The sequence below is a fragment of the Psammomys obesus genome, unplaced genomic scaffold (assembly GCF_907164565.1).
Source record: "Psammomys obesus unplaced genomic scaffold, mPsaObe1.curated_primary_1811, whole genome shotgun sequence".
In the NCBI taxonomy this organism is placed as follows: domain Eukaryota; kingdom Metazoa; phylum Chordata; class Mammalia; order Rodentia; family Muridae; genus Psammomys; species Psammomys obesus.
In genome coordinates, this window is record NW_026589732.1 from 4,958,839 (window position 1) to 4,970,672 (window position 11,834).

Consider the following 11,834-nt stretch of genomic DNA (forward strand, 5'->3'; position numbering starts at 1 on the left):
ATACATCCATGTTTCCTGGAGGATCGGTTGACCTGTAAGGATTCAGGCACAGAAGTCTGAAAGCCTCCTTTCAGACAAGATAGGTTTTAGTGTGTCAGCGCTTTGTGATATTTTCTTCAGCTCTTACACTGTGAATTTAGTGAAGTTACCCAGGTTCAGATGATCCAAGCTGACTAGTAACATGTACAGTGTTTAGTTAACTTTTGTTTGTATAATTTGGTCATTCACTATAAACAAGAACAATGACTTTGGTTGAACTTTCGGAGCGATGGCTTCATCTGAAAACAAAAGCAAAGCATTTTCACAAAATGGATATCTAACCCACTCACCAAGAAGGAAGCGTTTCCTGCTACTGCAAACCTAGCCAGTCACCCATGGAGAGTGACATTACGGAACTTGGAGAGGAACCTACAACAGCTACTCTATTACATAAACACAATCCCTAATTAGGCTCTAAATATTTATCCTTATACACACAGATAAGCATAGTTTTCACCCTCATCAAGGAGACTCATCTTTTGCAACAGACAGAGACCATTACAGAAAACCACAACCAACCAAAATGCAGAGGTGTGGAGTCCATTCTGGTGGATACATCTTCAAAACACTTTTGCACCAGAGGCTCAGGGAACATTGTAGAAGAGGACTGGAAACTGTAAGAGACAGAGGACCAGGGAGTCTGCCGTGGGATTGTATTTCCTAGCAATGTCAGAAAGTACACACACAAAGCCTCATCAACACGACCGCCCTAATGTGAAGTGAACAAGGCCAACCACAGACACTGGTAAAGTGGACAGCAGAAAGCCCGGGAGATCTCAGCCCTACACAAAGAACTACAGACAGCTAAGGAATGCAGAGAGTGGGAGAATTCATCTTCTCCAGGGACGATCACACCAACTGGTTTTTCCATACCAAATAGTTATCCCTGAAAACAAACATACAGAAACATAACATACAGAGCAGGATGTATTTAGGAATATGCATCTATATACATATATGCATGTAATAACAATTAATGAAAAAAGAGGCTATTCATTTGAAGGGAGAGCCATATGGGAAGGATAGAGAGAGGAAAGGAAGGGGAGAACTGTTGTAACTATATTATAATTTCAAAAAAAAAAAAGAAAGTAAAAGTCACAACAATTTCAATCCTCTGTCATTCACATATTCTTTTTTAATAAACAACATTCACTTCTTATAAAAAGGAGATTCTATTTATAATCAGAAAACACACACACACACACACACACACACAAACTCACACATATCTGTTTAACTGAACCAGTTTCTGTCTGAAGCTATTAATCTGTTCCCAGGACTGTGCAAGAATCCGAGGTTCTATAATAAGCAAATATTGCTTTGTTTTCAATGAGAGCTGACTGTTATTTTATGGAAAGTTTGAAGTATTTTCAGCAAGTTGGAAATGATTTTTAAATTACATTTGTTTGTGTGTGCATGTGTGTGCCATGGCGTGTGTGTGCAAGTCAGAGGGCAACCTGTAGGCTTACTCTCTTCCTCCAGGCTGTGGATCCTGGGAGTGAACTCAGGTCGTTGAGCTTGGTGGAGATTCTCTTTACCCACCGAGCCATCTCAGCAGTGCTTGAAACGTTTAAGAAAGTATAGCAACATCCTCAATGAATTGAGGTTCCTGTGGTGAGTTGATTTGTAAACAATCATTTTGTAATAAGAACGGTTACTATAAATTGGTCTTTTCATATCTTTTTTCTTCATGGGGCCAGATCTAACGGGGCTGCCTTTTGTAACTGGTATTTTAAGGGCTGAGGAGGGGTGTCAGTGTGGATACCTAGCAGGTGTGGGAACCTGGGTTCCATCAGTAGCATCTTGGAAAGACAAAAACAAACAAAACAGACAAACGATGCTTTAAGCTGTGAGGCAGAAGAATCGAGTTTGTGAGGCTCTCGGTCTTTTGGTCTTTTGGCAGATTTCTCACCCCTCCCCCGACTCAACTCCCCACTTCGGTAGCCATTTCCCCTAATGGCCTCACACAACCTATTCCCTATGTCCTTGCTAGTTTGTATATTATTTCTCCTTTGCTCGGAGTTTCTTCTTGTCTCTGACATCGATTAAAAACAAACAAACAGACTTAGTTTAGCTCTTCATGTCTCTGTTATCCAGAAATTTTTTGTTCTCTGAGTTCTAGGAACATTTTGAAGCCACCCTGGTCAGTTTCCTGCTCAGTGACATTAATGATAACAGGGCCAGCACCTTTCACAACTGGCTAACATGCAGGTATTACTATCCTCTTCAGTTTGTAGATGAGAGCACAGAAGCCTCCATGTCTTCACAAGACTGGAACTGGACAAATCCTACTGTGAGACCCAGAGCAGGATGTTTCATTTCCAGGTGTTTCTCGGTGTGTGGTCATCAGACTCTGTATTAGAACCACCTTAGCTCGAGCTGGTTAGCTGTAGATTGTCGTATAAAGATACTATGTACTCATATTGATTTGCCAACTGATGGACATCTAGGTAATTATCATTTCCAGGTTACTGTGAGTAGAGCATCAGTGAACACGGATGAGCAGGTGTCTCCACAGTAGGGTATAGAGTCCTTTGCCTATAACCAAGAGTGGTAATGCTGGGAAATGTGGTAGATTTAGTTTTAGCATTTTGAGGAGTGTCGATTGTGGTTCCCATGGAAACTGCCCCAGTTTGCATCCCCCCTCCTCCAAATGAAAAGGTGCTTCTCTATTCCCACATCTGTGCCAACATTTGTCTTCTTTTTTTCAGTCTTAGCCATTTGACTGGGGTAAAAATGAAGTCTCAACGTAGTTTTAATCTACGTGAATATGATCAAAATGTATGGCACAGAATTCCCAAAAAGCTAATAAAAAAATCCATATTGCTGACAGCATCCCCAGATCTGTCTATAAATCTGGTGGGGGGGGGGGTCTGAGCTTGCATCCTTCTTGGGCTTCCTGAGTGGCTGTGCGCACTGTGTTTAAGAATCACTGTGCATACTTGGCTGACTTCTTTATCGTCACCTTTGTAATGAGATCATAAACTTCAGTTTACTTAAAGTTCATGTTATAATACCAAAGGAGTAGAGGTATTGGCACAGCTCACAAACAGAATATAGAATTTAAAAGTAACCATACTAATGTATTACTTAGAACCAGAAGACAACGAGTGAAGTTACTTCATTATAGGTGTAAGATCACAAGGGCCAGAAAGGTCTGTTCCTAATCCATTGTGACAAGATTTCTTTGTCAACAATGAATGGCTGCTAAGGGATCATGCAGAAGCTTTTGTATACCCCGTGACTGCAACTGACATTATTCAGGGCAAATCACAAGTGATTTTGTGCTCTTCTGTGTGACTGGGGAAATCTTCCCAGACCACCCCATGCACCCAGTCGCTAGATTTAGAATGCTATGTCTAATTTCTTAAGTTCAGACTGGAGTTTCAACCTGGATCTTAATATTCCAAATTAAATGTTTCCCTGTTATATCATCCTTCTATGGCTGGACTGATGTTAGAAAATGTGAGTCAAAGAGAAGCCTATCAAGAGCAAATAATGTCAGGAACGCAGAAAAGAGACATTTCCTCATTTCCTGTTGCTGACCAATCTGTCTCTTTTAGGGACCACTTTATTAGGCTAGGCCAGCCTTTATTAGGAGGCAGCCCTGAAGTAAACGGCCCCATAGCACATTAGGGGCACAGGACTTCGAAGTATGTACCACCTTCTAACCATGCCTCAGCACTCTCTACTCAAGGCTGGACCATGGATGGGGCAGCGTAGGTCTGGTGTGTAAGCCGTCTCAGAGACATGTTTTCCACAGCGGCCTCCAGTCCTGGCTGATGGGTGACCTCCACCGAATATCCATTAGCCAGTTGTGAGGAGGCCAGCGTGGAGCAGCACACCCCACAAGCAGACTGCCCAGCTTCAAGCTCTGCAAAGGGACATCACTCATTGAGCTGGGGGAACCGTGAAACCAACGGGTCCCCATAGGTGTGGATGTCAAAGGGCACGTGCTGTTCCTGCTCCTGGAGCAGGGCCTGAATGGTGTTTCCCCAGTCCCTGATGAGCTGGCTCAGCTCTGTCTCCTGAACAAGCTTCTGGGAGGTGGCAATGAAGAGTTCCACGTTTCTTCGGACCAGCTCCTCGTATCTCAGGGACTCTGGCATAGTCTCTGCATCTAGGTCAGCAGCTTCCCTAAGCATCACCCCTTCAGGCCTTGCATACTCTTCAGGCTCTGGAAAGTCATCTGCTGCTAACCCTAGTTCTTCTAGGGACTCTGCCAAGTGTTCTTCCTCTACAGGTCATAGATCCTCCTTGGCTCTGGGCAGCCATCTCTGTCATTTTACTTTTCCGCAGCTTCTGAAGGGTCTCTAGCTGTTCTTTTACAGGTTTCCAATATAGGACTTCCACGTCTGCAAAGGTTAGGCCCTTCTGCCAAAGCCTCCTGACATCAGAATGTTCAGCATAGGCAACTAGGTACCAATGGTGGAATTCCTGCAGCTTGGTGACACCCTTACTCTTGTGCTTCTGTCCTGGAGCCTTCTCTACAGGATGGCACAGAATAGAGCTTACCTTTCTGGAAGAGCTTAAAGTCCAGGGAGTCAAAAGAGTCCAGGCTCTGCCAGGGGCCTGGGGTCTCCTATAGTCGGGCGACAGGTTCCAGGGCCCCTTGTCTGTCCCTCAGCATGCATCTCCTTGTCAAGGTGACACTCTGCTGTGAGGTCCTGGGCTCTGCAGGCTCTAGAGCAACCTCGGGAAACTCTGCTACTTCCTCTTCATCCTAATCTCCACTGCTGAACACTGAGCCTTCTGGCTCCTGGGAGATGCTGAGTACAGGAACCAAACCGCCATTCTTAAGCATTTCCATTGGCTGCTCCTCAGCATCTTTCACATCCACAGGCTCCACAGGACACAGCCCCACTGGATCCAACATAAGGGAGCCTCTGGGCTGGGGGATACATGTGTTCATCCTGAAATCCTTCCGGCTGGCCTGACAGCTCTCCCTGACAGCTATACAAGGGGCTGTTGTTCCTTTCCAATTCATCAGGGGCCACCAGGGTCATGGACAGAAGGGGCATGATAAACAGTTCACTGAATGCCTGGTCATTTTTCAGATCTGCTTTAGCCGGGGAGTCAGGGAAGTCATCCAGTGACAGGAGCACATCCTCCGTTTCATTGGGAGTCCTTGAACTGACAACCCTGAAGCTCCCATCTTCCTGTACAGAGAGCTGCTTGGCTTGCCTCTTGCCAGAAATAAAATCAAGAGACTGGTAGACCAGCAAGAAGAGGTACTTTTTACTGTAGACACAGGCTGAGCCGTCGATTAACAGGGCCACCTCAATGAAGTTCATTGTGGTTTGCCTTCATCAAAAGAAATGCATAAGATTCCCTGCACTCTGCCCAAAGTTTGGTTATGAGTCTCAGCATCTGGTTTGATACACCGCTGGGTAGAGTTTCTTAGAGGCCCTCTGTGGTAGGCTCCTGTCCTGTTTCCTTTTTTCTCCTTCTTCCAGTGTCCATCCCATTTGTCTTTCTGAGTGACGACTCAGGGTCCTCCTTCTTGATTAGTTTCTTTAGGTGTACAGATTTTAGTATGTTTATCCTATATTATATGTCTAGTATCCACTTATAAGTGAGTATATGCTGTGTGTGTCTTTCTGCTTCTGGAATATCTCACCCAGGATGATCTTTTCTAGATCCCAACATTTGCCTGCAAATTTCATGATTTCCTTGAGATAGTAAGATCTGGAGAGGACAGGAGCTCCACAAGGAGAGCAACAGAACCAAAATATTTGGGCACAGGGGTCTTTTCTTAGACTGATACTCCAAACAAGGCCAATTCATGGATATAACCTAGAACCCCTGTACAGATGTAGCTCATGGCAGCTCAGCATCCAAGTGGGTTCCCTAGTAATGTGAACAGGGACTGTCTCTGACATGAACTTAGTGGATGGCTCTTTGACTCCCCCCCCCCCCCCCGAGGGGGGAGCAGCCTTGCCAGGCCATAGAGGAGGACAATGCAGCCAATCCTGATGAGACCTGATAAGCTAGGGTCAGATGGAAGGGGAGGAGGACCTCCCCTATCAGTAGACTTGGAGAGGGACATGAGGGAGAAATTGGGAGGGAGCTTAACCAGCCACTGGTTGTGGTGGCATTTTTCAACCAATCTCTTCTTAAACAGCATTATTTTCTTAAAGCTTTATGGTGGCATATTAACCATTTAAATCTGATCATTTTTAATATGAACACCAACAAGATCAGTAGGTGCTTGTTCTATTAAACATCTGCCTCTGGCCGTTCATCTTCCACTGAGGATGAAAAGACCTTTTGCTTCTTTACAGCTGTGAGGCTGGAGTGGACTGTTGGTAGACTAAGCATTTCATGTGTGGTCCTTGTCTTTCCTACAAAACTCATTTGTTAGGCTTCTGCTTTGACATGTCTGTCTATCACCTGACTGTAAATAAGTTTTTAAGTGGCCCTGGCAGGAGCACCTTCCATATTGTAAAAAGTGTAATTAAATAATTTCTTCAGGCAAAATTCCAAAAAGTTGTGTTCCTCTCAGAGACAACTTAGGATGAGTCAGCCAGCAGCAAATGGGTTGTTGAAGCCCATCCAAACAAAAGATGAATTTGGCAGCCTCAGTGCTTCAGTGGCCTTCCCAAAATAAAACCAGCTAGCCAGGGACATTTACCCTAGTGATACTGCCATTTCGTATCGTAATGTGACCATGTAGCCTCATAAACAGTGTCCTCCAAATGATGACTTTCAGAGGCGGCCGAGGGCTTCCCCATGCTCCCGTTACAGCTTCGTGTAAAATGCTAATGTCGTGACTTTTGTAGAGCTATTAAATCATTTTAATGTATGAGCAACAGTTCCACATCTAATTCATTTTAGTGCACTTCCTCTGCAGAATCCTTTAGTAGCTGGTTGTAATGGGAAGGAATATTTGCTTTTTTCAGCTCCATAATTTTGTTCTGGTGTGGAATCACATACTATTGTTTTAGGATAGTTTGCCTTCAACTTGAATGGAGACAAATCCATTGACAGAATGTGGTGTCTCAGATCTGGGCTCATTTGCCTGATGGCCCCCACTTAACATGATGTGTGGCCTAGAAAAGAAAAGTCTACTGTGTTTGAGAATTATGGCTGTCTGCTTTCCTTTTGAGTGTTTAGGTGTAAATATATAACCATGCATTTTCAGCTTCTAAAATAATGGGCTTAGATGCCATAACGCCAAATCAAAGAAAACATTTGCACTTAAAAATTATCCTGTGGTCACATAAGAAAAAAGCTGGGGTTTATTCTTGTCCTGGCAGACTTCCTTGCTAATGGCCATCCCACTCAGCATGTGCTGTCTTATTAGTCCTCTGTAGGAAGAAATGGCTGTGAAGCTCCTGGCAAAGTTGAGTACTGTGAGCAGTAGGGCTAGTCTATGCTCCGATTCTTCAGCACCTCTGTATTATTTCACATCTTTCCTGTCGGGTGGAGAGGATTCCCTCTGTCTCTCCCTGCGTTTTAATCCCATTTCCTCTTCATAGAAAACACCTAATAATAGATAGCACTGTCTCAAAAAGAAATTCTTTCAAGAAATCACATTTCTGGTCTCAAATACTTTGGCTACCTATGAAGTCAAGTTCACTGTCAACCGTCTTGTTTCTGCTCGTGACCAAGAAATGTGAAAAATCCACATCTACTTCACTTTCCCTGACTGCCATTTTTTTTTCTTCATCCCTCACTTTCTTTGGAACTCACTAGTTTCACCATCATGTTTTCCATGAGCTAGAATGTTTTGATTTTAAAATGGTTAAACATTGAGCGGTATCCTTCCCTGCTTCCTTTCTACCCAAGCCCCTTTAACACAGATGTTAGTAAGGCAGAGTTTCGAGGACTTGAATTCTCTCCCTCATGGCAAGCTGCTTTTATTAAAGGACAGAGTCTGGAACAACTGCTTTCCTGCGTTTGTCTAGCGATAGTTAATCATTTTTGTAACAAGTTTTTTTCTTTCTTTCTTTTTTTTTTTTTCTGGAATAATGCTCTGATCCTTTCACCTGGAAGAATATAACAATGTAACTAACATCTTTTTGATTTACTGTGCTTTAATGGGGATCCTACATAATTTTACAGTACAGTCTATAGGTGAAGCACATATGTTTAAGGAGTTCTTAACCTTCTTATTGCTGTGACCCTTTGATACAGTTCCTCATGTTGTGGTGACCCCTAGCCATAAAATTATGTTGTTGCAACTTCGTAACTGTAATTTTTTAATTTTGTAAATATCTGTGTTTTCTGATGGTCTTAAGTGAGCCCTGTGAAAAAGTCATTTGACCCTCAAAGGGGTTTCAACCCACAAGTTGAGAACCACTGCTTGGGGGCGGAGCCAAGATGGCGACTAGCACACACAGTTTCCGAGCTGTGGAGGAGATAAAGTTCTGAGCTGATGTGTGGAAGAACTTCTGAAGCCAGGGAAACAACGGAGAGACTTTCTAAACAACAGGGAACATCGCAGGAGGTGAAAACCTTGGTCTCGGGTCACCCACGGACTTGATTGGGGAAGGTGAGAAACGATCCTTTGATCTCTCGGCACTCCCCTCCCCCAGACCTCCCTCCTCCTCGGCACAGGCACAGCCGACTCGCCTTTCTCAGCGCAGACCTAACTGCCTGGGGCCTGCAGCCACTGAGGCGGAGCCCCAAGCCCTTTATCGGCAAAGGCCAGCAGTACTGTGTCTCGGAGTCCCAGATTCACTCGCGGCGGCTGCACCATCCTCCCAGGGCCCGAGTCTGCTAGACGCCATACTAGCTCCGCAGGAGCGCCATCACTGTTGGTACGGCCCGCCCAATCCCACAGTGACAGAGAATTCGCTATATAATCACCAAAACCAGACAAAAACGCCATACAAGCTAGACACACCAGGCGCTGGGCCTCCGAAGCTTGGAGAGCACAGTAAAGAGACCCCAGGACTTCCCAGAAAGCATCTGGACTAGCAACCCAGTCTCCAGTTACAGCGGGACTTTCTAACCTGGCGGCGGAGCAGCACTGAGCTGGCGGGGCACATCAACCCTCCAGTTTAAGACTAACCAGGGCCAAACCAGAGAACAGAAAGGCTGATTACCCCGATTCCCACTGACGTGACCACCCTGAAATCTCCAGCTGCAGCAAGACCTCATAACCTGGCAGTGACAGCAGCACGGAACTGGCGGAGCACATCAAAGAAGCAGGGCCAAACCAGAGAGCAGAGAGCCCAGATACGCCGATCTCTGCCAAGTGTCCTGCCTGTAAGTGAGTGCACCCTTGAGAATCTGCAGCTCCACTGATCCTGGGTTCTGCTAAAACAGAAGCCAGGCATCGAACCCCCTCCCACCCATATACCCACTTTGGGAAACAGAGGGGCACTTGGAACATTGAAGTTCCTGCTCTGTGGGTCTAATTGAGGAGTTAAGGCAGTTAATGCCAGAAATTGCGCTGCGATCATCACTAGCGCCTGCGACATATACATTGCAGAGCCCCTCCCACACACTCAAGGGTTCAACATTAGCCATCACTCTGTCCCTCGAGACACACGCCCACACCCACTTACACACACACACACATATACACACACACGCACGCACGCTTGCATTTGCCTCTGTTTGCGCCTGCGTACTTTCCTCCCACAGGTACAGCTAGTCCTCAGCATACGCTAAGGACACGGGACCTCTCTCAACTTCCTGAAGAATTCTCCAGACTCGAGAGAGAGACAGTACCAGTCTGATCGGCAGAATCCAAAAACAAACAGGGAAGGTCTCAGACAAGCCAATGGCCAGGGGTAGGCGAAAGAACACTTCCAACATAAATCAGGACATCATGACTTCACCAGCAAACCCCAAAATCGATGGATACTCCAATTCATCAGAAGCACAGGAAAATGACCTTAAAGCCATGCTTGCTCAATTATTTGAGGCTTATAAGGAGGAAATGAACAAATCTTTCAAAGAGTTGGCCAGTCAATTGGAGGTAAAGAAAGAAGAAATAGACAAAACCCTTAAAGAAACACAGGCAAACATAGCCAAACAAATAGAGGCACAAGTAGAGAAAAAATTAGTGGCATACAAAAAGGAAATGAACAAAGAAATAGAGTCCATCGTAGAGAGACAGGAATCCAAATTCAAACACATAAAAGAAATGGTGCAAGGCATGAAAACAGAATTAGAATCAATAAAGCAAACACAAAATGAGAAAACTCTTGAGCTGGAGAACTTGGAGAAAAGATCAGGAACCACAAAAGTAAGCATCACCAACAGAATACAAGAGATGGAAGAGAGAATCTCTGGAGCTGAAGACACACTTGCAGAAATTGATACTTCTCTCAAAGAAAAAGTAAAATCAGAAAAATTCCAATCACAAAATATCCAAGAAATCAAGGATGCTATGAAAAGACAAAATCTAAGAATAATAGGAATTGATGAAAAAGAAGACTCCAGGCTCCAAGGTCCAGAAAATATTTTCAAAAAAATCATAGAAGAAAATTTTCCCAACTTAAAGAAAGAGATGTCCATAAATATACAAGAGGCCTACAGAACACCAAATAGACTAGACCAGAAAAGAAACACATCACGTCACATCATAGTCAAAACACTAAATCTACAGAACAAAGAAAAGATATTAAAAGCAGCAAGGGAAAAAGGCCAAGTAACATATGAAGGTAGACCTATCAGAATCACACCAGACTTCTCATCAGAAACTATGAAAGCCAGAAGGGCCTGGGCAAGCATCATGGAGACTCTAAGAGATCACAAATGTCAACCGAGACTACTATACCCTGCAAAGCTTTCAATCAACATAGATGGAGAAAACAAAATATTCCATGACAAAACTAAATTTACGCAATATCTATACAGCAAACCAACCCTACAGAAGATACTAGAAGGAAAACTCCAATCCAACGAAAACGAATTCACCCAAGAAAACAGGGCATACAGATAACATCCCAACAAAAATGAAAAGAAAACAAGCAATGAAACAAGGTAAGATCATCGACTCCATTACAAAAGGAACTAACATGCATTGGTCAATATTATCTATCAATATTAATGGACTCAACTCACCAATAAAAAGACACAGGCTAACAGAATGGTTACGGAAACAGGACCCAACATTCTGTTGCATCCAAGAAACACACCTATGCAACAAAGATAAACACTACCTCAGAGTAAAGGGCTGGAAAAATGTTTTTCAAGCAAATGGTTCCAGAAAACAAGCTGGAGTAGCCATCCTAATATCTAATAAAATAGACTTTCAACCCAAGTTAATCAAAAAAGATAAGGAGGGCCACTATATTCTCATCAAAGGAAAAATCCAACAAGAGGACATCACAATTTTGAATATCTATGCCCCAAATACAAGAGCACCTACATTCGTAAATGAAACAATATTAAAGCTTAAATCATACATTGATCCTAATACCTTAATAGTGGGAGACTTCAACACCCCACTCTCATCAAGGGACAGATCAACCAGACAGACACCAAATAGGGAAATAAAAGCACTCACAGAATCCCTAAATCAAATGGACCTAATAGATGTCTACAGATCTTTTCACCCAAACTCAAAAGAGTACACCTTCTTTTCAGCACCACACGGAACCTTCTCCAAAATAGACCATATAGTTGGTCACAAAGCAAGCCTCAACAGATACAAAAGGATTGAAATAATCCCTTGTATACTATCTGACCACCATGGACTAAAGCTGGACATCAACAACAACAGAAACAACAAAAAGCCGACACGCACATGGAAACTGAACAACTTACTACTCAATGACAGCTGGGTCAAGGAAGAAATAAAGAAAGAAATTAAAGACTTTCTAGAATTCAAT

At 43.7% G+C, this 11,834-nt stretch overlaps 1 pseudogene; it reads right to left on the reverse strand.

Annotated features, from left to right (window-relative positions):
- Nucleotides 1–3,731: 3,731 nt before the first annotated feature.
- Nucleotides 3,732–5,359, reverse strand: LOC129675349 (condensin-2 complex subunit H2-like; annotated as a pseudogene).
- Nucleotides 5,360–11,834: the final 6,475 nt, after the last annotated feature.